The 14,684-nt window shown below is 44.1% G+C and overlaps 2 protein-coding genes across 6 annotated transcripts in view; one reads left to right on the forward strand and one right to left on the reverse strand.

Annotated features, from left to right (window-relative positions):
- LOC101946744 (serine/threonine-protein phosphatase 1 regulatory subunit 10) overlaps positions 1-14,684 on the reverse strand; it is a 345,369-nt gene that overhangs the window by 186,073 nt on the left and 144,612 nt on the right. The gene's annotated exons all lie outside the window — the stretch shown is intronic.
- Positions 5,488-14,684, forward strand: part of LOC101934496 (butyrophilin subfamily 1 member A1-like) — a 31,469-nt gene continuing 22,272 nt past the window's right edge. For both annotated transcript variants that reach the window (XM_065563238.1, XM_065563239.1), the window contains exon 1: positions 5,488-5,626. The gene's annotated coding sequence lies outside the window, so the exon portion shown is untranslated. The remainder of the gene's footprint in view (positions 5,627-14,684) is intronic.

Genomic DNA, 14,684 nt, shown 5'->3' on the forward strand with positions numbered 1-14,684 from the left:
TGGAGATGTCCCTGGAGGATTTCCGCTCCATCCCCATACACGTTAACAGACTTTTCCAGCAGATGTACTGGCCGCGATTGCCAGGGCAAAGTAATCATTAAACACGCTTGCTTTTTTTTGGTAATGTTTACAAATATTTACACAGTTACACTCACCAGAGGTCTCCTGTGTGCTCTGAGGGTCTTGGGTGAGTTCGGGGGTTACTGGTTCCAGGTCCAGGGTCACAAACATATCCTGGCTGTTGGGGAAACCGGTTTCTCCGCTTCCTTGCTGCTGTGAGCTACCTACAGTACCTCCATCCTCATCTTCCTCGTTCCCCGAACCGTCTTCCCTGTGTGTTTCTCCAGTGAGAGAGTCATAGCACACGGTTGGGGTAGTGGTGGCTGCACCCCCTAGGATCGCATGCAGCTCCGCGTAGTAGCGGCAAGTTTGCGGCTCTGCCCCGGACCTTCCGTTTGCTTCTCTGGCTTTGTGGTAAGCTTGCCGTAGCTCCTTAATTTTCACGCGGCACTGCTGTGTGTCCCTGTTATGGCCTCGGTCCTTCATGGCCTTGGAGATCTTTTCTAATACTTTTCCATTTCTTTTACTGCTACGGAGTTCAGCTATCACTGCTTCATCTCCCCATATGGCGAGCAGATCTCGTACCTCCCGTTCGGTCCATGCTGGAGCTCTTTTGCGATCCTGGGAGGACTCCATCACGGTTACCTGTGCTGATGAGCTCTGCGTGGTCACCTGTGCTCTCCACGCTGGGCAAACAGGAAATGAAATTCAAACCTTCGCGGGTCTTTTCCTGTCTACCTGGTCAGTGCATCTGAGTTGAGAGTGCTGTCCAGAGCGGTCACAATGAAGCACTGTGGGATAGCTCCCGGAGGCCAATAACGTCGAATTCCGTCCACACTACCCCAATTCCGACCCGCAAAGGCTGATTTTATCGCTAATCCCCTCGTCGGAGGTGGTGTAAAGAAACCGGTTTAAAGGACCCTTTAAATCGAAAGAAAGGGCTTCGTTGTGTGGACGTGTCCAGGCTTAATTCGGTTTAACGCTGCTAAAGTCGACCTAAACCCGTAGTGTAGACCAGGCCCCAGACTTAGCTGCTTATCTTCGAGAGGGGCAGGGCTTAGGACATTCACATCTCCCATTGGTTATTTTAGATGGCTTCCCACCAAGCATGCTGGCTCTTGTGGATGGTATTGTAAGGCACCTGTCTCTCTCCGTTCATCTTATAGGGAGACTAGGCATCTAAGTCAGGCTCTGTGGATCAGAGTGTTCCTCTTGTGATGTTCTAGGCAACTAACAATTAGGCATTGCAACATTGTGCATCAATGCAACTGAGTCCCCTCATAAATCTTACCCCCAGTCATTTAAATTAGAAGCTCACAGAAAAAGTCACAGCACTAGCCGAGGATGGAGTGTCTCCCTTTCCACTTTAGATCCCTTTAGATCCAATCTTTTAGCTCATGTCCACCATAGGAGAAAGGGTGTTTTTGTCAATGTGATAGCAAACACGAGGCAGTGATCTCATTATACAGTCCTAGTGAAGATGAGGCAAGTGACGCTTTCACCTCAGTGTAGCTACTCAAGGTGACCGATAACCTTCCCAAACACCCCCCAGCCCACAGAATTCTTCTTGACCAGTTAAACCACCACTTGCCTTGTTTACACACAGATTGTACAATGAAAGAGACAGAAACCTGCATCCTAGCATAGACAACACCCCTCCCTGCCCCGAGAGCAGGTCCCATTCCTGCAAATGGGTCGCCCCAAGCATGTGCTTGCTTTGCTGGTGCCTAGAGCCAGCCTTGGGGACTGTAAAGACAAAACAATAAAGAAATGAGGATTTCACAACCACAACTATTGATAAGTGGTTTCTTGACAGACAGGATGCTATCGAACTAAGTTTTCTTTAATCATTTTAAAATCTGTTTCTTTATCTAGTGATAGTGGGGGCTATTAGGACGAGGTCTCCTTTTTAACAGCCTGGTATTACATTGTTTTAATGTAATTTAGATGGGATGTGACTTTCTGCTTCTTAGCTCATGGCTGCTGCTCTCCTAATATGGCCACAGACAAAGGCCTTAGGCCTTAGGGGGAGGGATAGCTCAGTGGTTTGAGCATTGGCCTGCTAAACCCAGGGTTGTGAGTTCAATCCTTGAGGGGGCCACTTGGGGATCTGGGGCAAAATCAGTACTTGGTCCTGCTAGTGAAGGCAGGGGGCTGGACTCGATGACCTTTCAAGGTCCCTTCCAGTTCTAGGAGATGGGATATCTCCATTTATTTATTTATTTAAAATATGGCTACAGGAAAAGGCCTTATCCTTACAGTGCCACGGGCCCCAGAGCTCCAAGCCACAGTGGGTGGCAGAGGATCCAGAGCTCTCAGCTGCTGGCAGGTGGAGCTCTAAAGCATGGGGGGCGCAGCTCCCAGCCACCACAGGCAGCAGGGGACCCCAGAGTCACAGCACTGGTGAGGGCTGAACCCCTAATCCCATTTTGTCATAGTAATTTTTAGTAAGAGTCACAGACTCTTCCATGAATTTTTGCTTATTGCCCACAAACTCTCTGTGACTTTTACTAAAAATAACTGACAAAATCTTAGCCTTACTAATGAGAGACTTGGATGTGTAAACAGGGGAGTTGGCCTTGCTGAGATTGATACTGTGTACAGAGGGTTAGAAGGATTAGCTCTTTATCAGTCAATGTCAGTTTCATCATACACACATCAATGGATGGAAGACACATTTCCATCGATAATTGAAATTTACAGATAGGCAAAGGAAGAAAGAAGTTGCTTGAGAACTTATTAGAGTTTTGTTCAAGGATATTTACTCTGTATATTTTGGCATCTGATCTTGTAATTTGTGTTTTCACTCACTCACTCATGCCCGTCACCCCAATCGGGGTATGGGCCGCCAACCACAGATCTCCAGAGTCCTTTATCCTGGGCCATTTGCTCTAGCTGGTTCCAGGTATCTCCTCATCTCTGCTGCGACCTGTGCCGTCTTTCTTAACTCGTACATGGTCCTCACGTTCCATGTACCGATGGTAATCCTCCTCGTTGCAAGAAGGGTAATCAGCTTAGAGGCTTCCTCATGACTTTCACCACCCAGCGTCATGCGTCTTCGAGTTGAAGACCTTTCTTTTTCCAGGGTAAAAGTCTCTGTTATCTCTATTGTTGGCGTTTCTGTAGCAAGTTGATTTTTTACGGGGTGGAGTTGCTAGCCCCACGCCCAACCCTCCTCCTTTATCCTGACTTGGGACGGGCAGATGGCCCCAAAGGACCTCTCTGGTGGAGTTAATTTGTGTTTTAGCAGTTATAAACTTTAACTTTTTGAGTTTTAACATCTACTGTCATTAAATAATTGTTGCCTGATCTCTCCCACACACACTAAATTTTCATAGCTGCAGGAAATTGGAAATATATAAAAATATCAGGAAAAATGCTTAAAAATCATAATTCTTCACAACTGTGAACATTTAAATTGCTAAAAATGGGGGTAGCATGGGGCTGAATGCTGAAAAATAAACACCAATATTGTCCATTGAAATTATATATATAAAAATTCTACCACGCCTATGTATAAAGTTCTGGTGTTCACATGCCTTGCAATGAGCAGTGACTTGTTTAAAGTATATCATTACCTTCACTAAGAGAAACTATGTAACTTAAGTTGACTGTTACTGGCCTGCAGGAGCTGTCTCACAATGCCCCACACTGACCGCTCTGATTATGGTTGTGAACTCTGCTGCCCACAGCCCAGGGATCAGGTAGACAGGAAGCTGCCCCTTCTGTTTAAAGCCCTGTGAATTTTGGAAATTCCTGGTTGCCTGGCTTAGCAAGCACACCCAGCAACTGTCAGTTGTTGTGTGCAACTACCCAGCCGACCATGCCGGCTCCATGCTCCAGACATGATCCTGCCTGGAGCACACAGGAGATGCTGGATGCCCTGGGCCTATAGTGAGCAGAGCTATGCAAGCTCCGCTCCAAACCAGCTGTAAAAATGTGGACATCAATGAGCAGATCACTCAGGGGATGCAGGAGAAAGACTGTGACAGGAACCAGCAGCAGCACTGCGTGACAGCCAAGGAGCTGCAGGAGGCGTACCAGAAGGCCAAGGAGGTCAACAATCAGTCTGGCCTTCAGCTGCAGACCTGCGGCATTTTCAGTGAGCTGCATTCCATCCTCAGCCGAGACCCCATTCCCAACTGGACCACAGATACCTCCTTGGAGCCCAAGTCACAGGACCCTGCCATGAACAGTGAGGAGGAAGAGGTGGTGGCTGAGGAAGAGGACGACGAGGAGAAAGGGGAACAAGTGACCCAGGGATCCAGATGAGCAGTGAGGCACAGTCAAGCATGGGTGAGCCTGATGTAGGGGAAGGAACCTCAGGTAAGTGTTCATTTTAATTTTGAATTAGAGGGATGGCACCCCCAAAGAAGCAGGATACATCTTTTGACCTTTCTTTAATTTACTTGTGCTAGAAGAGGTAGTGGTACAATCAAGAGAGGTCAAGTTGCTTTTCATTCCTCTCTAGAGTTAGGCAGTGGGGGGACCACACAGAGCAGCTTGTTTATGTGCACCGGGATGCCTCGTGAATCCTCCAGAGCAGTAGATCCCAAACTTGTTCTGCCGCTTGTGCAGGGAAAGCCCCTGGTGGGCCAGGCCGGTTTGTGTACCTGCCGCGTCCGCAGGTTCGGCCGATCACGGCTCCCAGTGGCCACGGTTCGCTGCTCCAGGCCAATGGGAGCTGCTGGAAGCAGCAGCCAGTACGTCCCTTGGCCCGTGCCGCTTCCAGTGGCTCCCATTGGCCTGGAGCAGCGAACTGCGGCCACTGGGAGCCGTGATTGGCTGAACCTACGGATGCGGCAGGTACACAAACCAGCCCAGCCTGCCGGGGGCTTTCCCTACACAAGCGGTGGAACAAGTTTGGGAACCACTGCTCTAGAGACATCTCAATGAAACTTTCATAGAGGTACCCTACAATCCTCTGCCAAAGTTTTCTAGGGGGGCTTTATTTCTTCCACCATGGAAGGACATTTGCCCACACCATTCAGGATAACTAAGTTTAGCAGGTTACATTGCAGCACACAAGCCAGCAGCAGACAGACCGGGATAGGTTCCAGGTGCCAGAAGCAGCTGTGCCATCTCTGCCTTTGTTTGTTTGTTTGTTTTGGCCATTCAATTTACTATAGTCCACAGAAAAGCAGGAAGAACACTGTTCAATATCATTACCAGATTCAGATCACTTAGGACACCTGAATACTTGAGTCTGCTGGGACAGACACTTCCAACTCAGCAGGACTGGAGCTGTTTCTTTAAGAGAAGACTCTTATCTTCCTACCCAACTGCTGAAAGGACTCCAACTTCCTAGTTAATGTATTACTTTTGCTTTCTTGGCAAATGCTGCAAGAAGGAAGCACATTCATCTCTTGGGAACACAAAAAAGATTTTTCTTTTAAACAGTACAAGGAAAAGCTTTGAGAAAATGCTGTGGCTATTTCATAGACAGAATTAGCTGTGCAACTTGATAAACTGAAATCATTTACCTTTTAAATGACTATCTCAGCAAAACGAATGAGGTCTGTTCACACCCTGAAGATTGTAAAACATTCTCAGAAGGATCAACCAGGTAGGTTAATTTAGCTTCAAAATGTCTCCTTATATCCCTTCATATATACTGCTTATTGCTTGGATATATTTTTAGTAACACAAAGATTAAATAACCTTGGGATAATTTGCCTTACTCTTTATGTAAACACTAAAGTACATTCAAAGTGATTTACATTCCAATGCTTTTCAGATTATTTTCCTAGCAGTATAATTCAAGATTTGTGCAGCATGTTGATTTAGACTTTGTTTCTTTTGCGATGTGTTTTATTCAAAAACTTTGGGCCAATTCTGTTCTCAGGGATGTCTGAGGGAGATATGTAACAAATTAACTTCCTATATTTAGGATACTGGAAGAGACTGCACCAAATCCAATTATCACTCATTTCTGCCTGTTGATGTTAACAGGTTTTTACCTCAGATATTTATTTCTACCTCTGATATTTAATCAAATATTATTAAAACATTTTTTTTCCAATTTTCATTGTTTTTCTTCTTTTTCTCCATTTAGCCAGGATAGGGGGAGAGGTTAATAAAATGCTTTGATTCAACCTGAATAGAATTCTCATTTTAAAACATTTTGACTAGCTAGTCTTGTCAGGTCACAAAGTATTAGTGTAAGATTTATAATAAAATGTCCAAATTCACAATATCTGCTAATTTTCCTAAAGCTCCAGCTCTCTAGTTTTAAGATTATGTGAGAACCTCAGATTTCATTTAAGTAAAAGTACATTTTTAGCCCTCACAATTGCAGAGAAAAGTTTAGGACTATAACCTGAGTGCACTCTCCAAGGTGAGAAACCAAAAGGCAAAACATGAGAACTTAAAATGCATTATTAGTATTATAATTTTAAATCTCATGATTTTTAAGTCAATCTTATGTCTGGTTTTGGACCTGTTTGTGATTGTGTGTGATTAGTTTTTAAATTGATTTTCATTAAAAACATATTGCGAAATTGAAAAAAGTAATTGACTTACAGTTTACATCTTTTCCCAAATACCTCATTCTTCATGGGTTCTCCAATGAAATTAAGCAATTATACAGCTCAAAGGTACAAGACCAGACAATACTACACAGATACAACATATTAGGGAGGGTGGTACCCAGACTTTTGATTTTTTTTTAATATTGGGGTTAGCAGCGCTGCTGCTTTGTTAGCTCAAATTTGTTTGTTTTGATATCTACACAAACCAAGAAAGCACATCTCTTAATTTCATCCCTCAAAGTGCTGTTTTTCTTTGGCAATGAGGGTCTGAAGGAAATGTCATCCACCCTGAGTGTCTGACAATTTATTTCAATTTTTAAAATGGTATTTTTTAAAATTTAGATCAGTTATTATTACTATTTATTTATTTAAACTTGGATTTTTTAAATGAAATTAAATATAGTTAAAAAAAAATTTAGTAGTCTCCTTAAAATTTGACAACCTATGTTAAGCCCTAAACTTGCTATAATCTATGAAAATCATTACAAACACATAAAAATAATATTAAAGCAGTAAATGTTTGATGCAGAAGCTTTAAAGAAAATCAAACCACCAACCCGATAGAAATCTCTGGTTTAGCACCTGGAACCACGGTTTGTCAAAGTGCTAAACTAGCTTTTAACAGCAGTAGCCTCTTTTACAGATGCAAGAGGGTTTTTTTTATTTCAATTTATTCAACTCGCTCAGTTTAATAACTAGTTCATTGAAAGTTGAAAACTGATTGGAAACTAAAAAAGCAGGAAAGCTTTTTTCCCTCTTCCAATCTATGAAAGAAAAAAAAAAAATGATGAGATCTACCAGCTCTAAAATCTTGAACAACATGGTGACCAGAAACAACACACTAACTACAGATAAGAAACAAATCAGTTTAAATGTAAAGCAAGTTTTTATAAACTTACTTTTTCCCTTAATTATCCAGAACAGTAAAGGTAGTTTTTATTTAAATAAAAAAAAAAAAATTCTTTAAAAAAAATTGAATTCCAATTTCCATCCAAATACAGCTTGACATAGACTTTAAAAAAAAAAAACTGTCCAGTAAATAAGAAATGCCATTCACTATTTTTAACATAATAAAAATGTTAAAATTAACAATCTGAATTAATGTACACAACTATAGTGTATTCTCCTTGTTAAAAAGCCGTACCAAATTTAGTGTAAAAGCTATGTTTAATTGCAAATCAACATATTTTAATGGTTACCAACCAATGAGAATCAGTTCTTTAGGAAAATAACTAAAAAGTACAAATATAAAACTGATTATTTAAATCAAGATTTCCTGCTTGCTGATTTAAATCATGATTAAAATTGGTGATTTCATACACCTTGATTTACATCAGTCCACCCTGCAGACACTAGAAAAAAAAACACTTAGTCATATGGACCCAGAGCCACAAAAATACTTAGGTGCCTAAACCCCAGATGTAGGCACCTAAATCTCAGATTCAGCTCCACTGAGATTCACAAAACTCCTGTCAAACCCTATAGACGCCTACATTCCCTTAGCAGCCCAGTTTTTCAGTGTAGAATCCCCATTGGCACCTATGTTTCTGCTTCTGGGCAGGTACACTGCTGCCTGCCTCCCTCCCAGAGCAATTCACAAACCCAGAGAAGATAGGTAGGTGAATACCTGGCTTGAGTGTGGGGCCTCATACAACAGGCATGCTCAGAGACAACCTACCAGCTCAGATCCCATTTAAAGTCCAGGCAACGGAGGAGGTGCCCACCTTATAGCTTTTAGTTGGTTGGATAGAGCACTTGCTAAGGTTGTGGGAGTCTTATGTTCAAATTCTCCACTCTCTGGCAGAGGGGAGAGAGAATTTCAACTGGGGTCTTCCTCCTATCAGGTGGGTGCTCTAACCACTCAGCTGTGGTTAGCTATTCTGATGAGGGGCTCTCTTAGTCTGTCCTGTTGAAGCTCTTCCAATGTGGATAAATAACAGAGTGATTGGAGCCAGGCGACTGGATCTGGGGTCTCCTATGTGAATAGTCTAACCACTGAGCTACAGAATGTCTCTCACTCCCTCTCCTTCGGAGAGTGAGGCTGTGTTTGCTATGCCCTGCATGCTCTAGCAGGGTTTGTGATAGCAAGTATCAAAACAGTCACAGACTGTTTCTTTGATTTAGGGCGTTGTTGGTTCCCCCCCCTTTCTTCATGGGGTCCACTTCAGATGAGTTTAGCTGTATGACACACAAACCTGGGGTTTGCTGTGTGACTGCTGTCTCCACACTGTGATGGATGTGTTGGTGAGGGTAGGGAAGGTTATTGGCAGGGCTCGGAGCCTGTCTACACTACCACTTTACAGCACTCAAACTTGCTGCACTCAGGGGGATGGGTGGGATGATTTTTCACACCCCTGAGCCAGCAAATTAAAGCACTATAAAATGCAAGTGTAGACATGACCTGATCTCCCTAGTGCAGTCTGGAGGATGCCTTTCTCTATCCCTGGATGACTCTGTCCCCAGCTTAAGGGATGATGTACAAACCTTCTTCACTTTCTAGGCTCCAGTGACTTCAAGTGAAGGGTCTTGCACAGCACTGTAACAACCAATATTTCTGTGCACCATTTTACCCCTGGGGTGTCTGTGCAGTGCCCCTTCTGTTCTGTGTGAGACATTTTCTCCTATGTTACCCCTGTTTGATTCTTCTTTTTGGTTTCTTGCACCAGCTTTTCCATGGTTTGGGACTGGCTTTCTCCAAGTCCCTGTTTGTTCTGAGAGTGAGATTCAGTGCTTGCATGTGGCCAGTTTCCTGCCTGGCTAACTTTTTGCCGGGTTGGGCAAAACTAGCATTTCTGAAATTTGAACAGAACAGAATAGCCAGGGTAGAACAGTATGACTTCCGAGGGCTGTTCTGTGCACTGACTGGGGACTGGCTACTGATTGCATTTTTTTATCCATTGATTTGCAACCTGGAAACTTTTTGGTTGACTTGGTGTGTTAATGATATTTTGAACATGGTGATAATTGTTTTGTGATCTGTGTTTAATATTTGCTTAGGATGTGTTTCATTTTATTTTATTCATGTCTCTGTGTATATATTGTAAATGTATAACACTTTAAATTATTTTAATCTGATTTTATGTGAATAAAAGTGGTTTTCACATAATGTCTCTATCTCAGGATTGTGGTAGGTTTTGGGGTGTGCTTTGCTCTTCTGTGTTTCTTTCTGTTGGGGAAATTGTGTGTGTGTGTGTTTTAGTTTTGTGGCAGTGGTGGGTTTAATTTCAGGATTTATTTTGTTTTAGCAGGACCTCAGTTTGTTGTGGATTCTTAAGCTTTAACCCAGGTGTCTCAAACACAAATGACTACGAGGGCCACATGAGGACTAGTACATTGGCCCGAGGGCCGCATTACTGACACCTCCCCGCCGCCACCCTCGGCCCCACCCCCACTCCACCCCTTCCATGAGGCCCCGCCCGCGCCCCACCTCTTCCCACCCCTTCCCTGCCCCCATTCCAACACCTTCCCCGAAATCCCCACCCCAACTCTGCCCCTTCCCTGTCCCCAGGGGGTGCAGGAGGGGTGTGGGATGTGGTGGGGGCTGAGGGCAGGGGATTGGGGTGTGGGGTGCAGGAGAGGTGAGGGGTGCGGTAGGGGGTCAGGGTGCAGGGGGCTCAGGGCAAGGGGTTGGGGTGTGGGGTGTGGCGGGGGCTTAGGGCAGGGGGTTGTGGTATGGGGTGTGGCAGGGGGCTCAGGGCAGGGGGTCGGGGTGCAGGGTGGGTGCGGCAGGGGCTCAGGACATGGGGTTCGGCTGCAGGAGGGGTTTGGGGGGCGGGCTCTGTCCCGACGCACACTGGGGGCAGGGCAGGCTCCCTGCCTGCCTGTCCTGCCCCTGTGCCATTCCGGGAAGAGGCCAGAATGTGCGGAAGTGGGGGCACTGGCGTCTGTGTGTTGCTCTTGCTTCAGGCACAGCCCCCAGCAGCTCCCATTGGCCTGGAACAGGGACCTGTAGTAACCTCTCCTTAGTCTACAAGGTATAATGTGCTGATCATCCTGGAGTTTATATACCTCCCAACCATCACTCTCCTGCTGTCCTCTTGCCCTGCTGTATCACAGTTTATAGAGAGCAATCATATCTCCCCTCAGCCTTCATTTGGTTAGGCTAAACCAGCCCAGCTCCTTCAGTCTCCTCTGTAGAACTTCAAAAAGCCTTTCATCGCAGAAAGGATGCTGGCTTTATAAGAGCTTGAAATATTAACACACACACACACCCCAAAACAGCTCTTGCAGGACCTGTAGGATAGCAAAGCTCAGGGTGCCATGGGTAGGGTGATCAGATAGCAAGGGTGAAAAATTGGGATGGGGGTGGGTGGGTAATAGGCACCTATACAAGACAAAGCACCAAATATCAGGACCGTCCCTATAAAATTGGGACATCTGGTCACTCTAGCCTTGGTTAGGGCCTGATTTCAAGGTTTTTCTCAAATGAATGCACCTGCTGAGTTTTTTCTTTGGCCTGGAAATGAAATATGCAGAGCAGAAGATGATTGGCCACTTCAAGACATTGTCGGACCGAGCGCTTTCACATCCTGTGGGGATCAGGAACTTTGCTGTGATTTGCTCTATGACACACACAGAGCCTGTGTGGCCATCTGAGACTCAGCAGCTCCTTGAGGATGCTCCTGGGATCTCAGGGTTGGGTGGGGACAGACTTGAACAGGATCTGACACTCTCAGAATTGACTTCCGCCCTGTGACCAGGAGTGCCTGGTGCAGCCCTCACTGGAAATGCCAAGGTCAGGGCAGGCTGCAAAAGGGAGAGCAGATACTTCCAAGGCTGGTAGGTAACACTGAAATTAAACCTCCCAACTAGACACAAACTGCTTCTGGTCCCCCACACTGGTTATCAAGAAGCAAAAAAAAAAAAAAAAAAAGAAATCACACAGCCCCCTTTACTGCATTCCAGTCTCTGGCTCCCAGTCAGCACCTAGGTCCAGTACAGTGAGAAGTTATTTTAAACTCTGCTCACTATACAAAATGTTCTTCTGACCCCAAAGGGTCAACCACATCACCAGGTCAGAATAGGTTTGGTTCTTACCCAAAATACCATGCTGCCGGCTATTTAGTATCTAAAATGAAAGGTTTATTGTAAAGTAGAAAGAAAGGACAAGATGACAGATGTTAAATGGTAAAATAGTCACATACATACAAAGACTTCAAAGTCAAGATATCAAGTTCCTATCAGTATTGGTGAGTTTGCTGGCTTGTAAGTCCCTCTGGAACACACCCACAGCTAGGATGAGTCATTCAGTCCTTTGTTCAAAGTTCCTCCACAGGTAAGAAGCAGACAAAATGGAGAAGATGCAGCTGCCTTTTATAGTCTTTTGCCATGCAGCCTGTGCTTCCTTTATTTCAAACACAAGCTGACCAGCCCATGGCTTGGAGGCCTTAGAGTTCTGTCCATAGGCCTGCCCCCGCATGTTATCATGTCCCCTCTCAGTCCCCTCTTTTCCAGACTAAACAAACTCAAATCTTTTAATTTTCCCTCAGAGGTCATGTTTTCTAGATTTTTAATAGTTTTTGTTGCTCTTCTCTGGACTTTCTCCAATTTATCCACATCTTTCCTGAAATGTGGTGCCCAAAACTGGACACAATACTCCAGCTGAGGCCTATTCAGTGCAGAGTAGAGCAGAATTATTTCTTGTGTCTTGCTTTCATCACTCCTGCTAATACATCCCAAATGATATTTGCTTTTTTTGCAACAGCGTTACACTGTTGACTCATATTTAGCTTGTGGTCCACTCTGACCCCTAGATCCCTTTCTGCCGTACTCCCTCCTAGGCAGTCATATGTGCAACTGATTGTTCCTTCCTAAGTGGAGTACTTTGCATTTGCCCTCTTTGAATTTCACCCTATTTACCTTAGACCATTTCTCCAGTTTGTCCAGATTGTTTTGAATTATAATCCTTGTGATGGGCTGGATCACAGAAACCCCCTGGGAGTTGCCAACTGATGTGCCAAGACTACTTCTGTCCCAGCTTTCCTGCCCTGCTAGCCTGGGACTTCAGTGCTCTGCCTGGTTTGAGCCAGACCCACTAGCCTGCTGCAAACCCAGACACAGGTCTGAACCACGTCCCCTAACCGCTGTAGGCTTAATGGAAAGCAACTTACAGAAGTGTTCCTGCCTTTAACACACAGATGCCCAACTCCCAATGGGGTCCAAACCCCAAATAAATCCATTTGACCCTGTATAAAGCTTATACAGAGTAAACTCATAAATTGTTCGCCCTCTATAACACTGATAGAGAGATATGCACAGCTGTTTGCTCCCCCCTCCCCCAGGTATCAATACATACTCTGGGTTAATTAATAAGTAAAACGTGATTTTTGTTAAATACAGAAAGTAGGATTTAAGTGGTTCCAAGTAGTAACAAACAGAACAAAGTGAATTACCAAACAAAATAAAATAAAACATGCAAGTCTATGTCTAATCAAACTGAATACGGAGAAAATCCTCACCAGTTCCAGTAAGCTCTCTTTTACAGACTAGTCTCTTTCTAGTCTGGGTCCAGCAATCACTCACACCTCCTGTAGTTACTGTCCTTTGTTACAGTTTCTTTCAAGGATCTTTGGGGGTGGAGAGGTTCTCTCTTTATCCAGCTGAAGACAAAATGGAGAGGTCTCCCAGGGGGTTAAATAGACTTTCTCTTGCAGGTGGAGACCCCCTCCTCTCTCCTATGCAAAGTTCAGCTACAAAATGAAGTTTTGGAGTCACCCCGGCAAGTCACATGTCCATGCATGACTGAGTTCCTTACCAGCCAAACCACATTCCTGGGAAAGCCCAGATGTGTATTGGTGTCTCCAAGTTCATTGTTGGCTTAAGGGCTACTTGATTGGTCACTTACTGAGAATAGTCTTTTCTCAAGAAGCTGACCAACTGCTTCACTAAAACCTACTCCGAATCAAACAAGTACGCGGCCAATATTAATTACTTTGAATACAAAAATGATACATGCATACAAATAGGATTAATAGATTCAGTAGATCATAACATTTACAGATATATGTTACATGGCATATGTAGCATCAAACACATTCTAGTTATGCCTATATACATTCATAAGTATATTTCCATAAAGCCTTATGGGGGGCACCATCACAATCCTATCTTCCAAAGCACTTGCCACCCCTCCTAGGTTGGGTATCATCTGCAAACTTTATAAGTGTACTTTCTAAGGGTCAGTTTTATAGCTGATGGTTCCCAATGGGCCATCAAGCAGGCTAGGCAGGGCTGATGCCAAACTGTCAGGGGGTGTCACCCAGAAGCATAGCACAAGTTTTATAATACAGACATACATAGATACATATCCATAACCCAGAATACAAAGATGATACAAACATATAAACTAGATTATCATATTTGGCAGATTATAACATTTTTGCAGATATCTTACATGGCATATCTGGCACAACTCATTGCAATTGTACAATATTAATATTTATAATATGCTTAAATGTCCCCCAGAATCCATATAGTGTCACATGCCCTAAATGCTCCAGGGGAGACACCTGGTAATGATGGTTTGCCTGTTGAGTTTTGCAAGGCCTTTTGGACACTTTTTGGGACTGTCTTGCTCCAGGTTTTTCAGGAGAGCATCAGGGAGAAGATATTACCACTTAGTTGTTGTCGAGCAATTCTCACCCTTTTGCTTAAGAAGGGGTACCTTGGGAAGGTAAAGGATTGGAGATCTGTGTCCCCCCCGCGTTGCTCTAACTATAGTCTTTTCTCAAAGGCCTTGGCAAACAGACTGAAAACTTATTGGTTTGGACCAGACCCACTGTATCTTCAATAGATCCACTTTTAACAACCTTTGCCTATTGTGGGATGTAGTTTTGGCTAAAAAATATTTGATTTGAACATTGGTTGGTTTCTCTTGATCAGGAGACAGCTTTTGATCGATGCCGGGAGTGTTCCATGAAATGTTGGACTTGATCAGATGCAGCATTCAGAAGATTATTGAAAGTTACATAGAACCAGAGAAATGCAATTAAGTTGAGTGCTGCAGGGACTTGTTTTGTTTTGCCAATAATGTATCCTGTTCATAATTTTCCATTTTCTCTGTATCCAAGTTGCCTTAAATCATTGTAACTGTGT

The sequence above is a fragment of the Chrysemys picta genome, chromosome 12 (genome assembly GCF_011386835.1).
Source record: "Chrysemys picta bellii isolate R12L10 chromosome 12, ASM1138683v2, whole genome shotgun sequence".
Taxonomy (NCBI): Eukaryota; Metazoa; Chordata; order Testudines; family Emydidae; genus Chrysemys; species Chrysemys picta.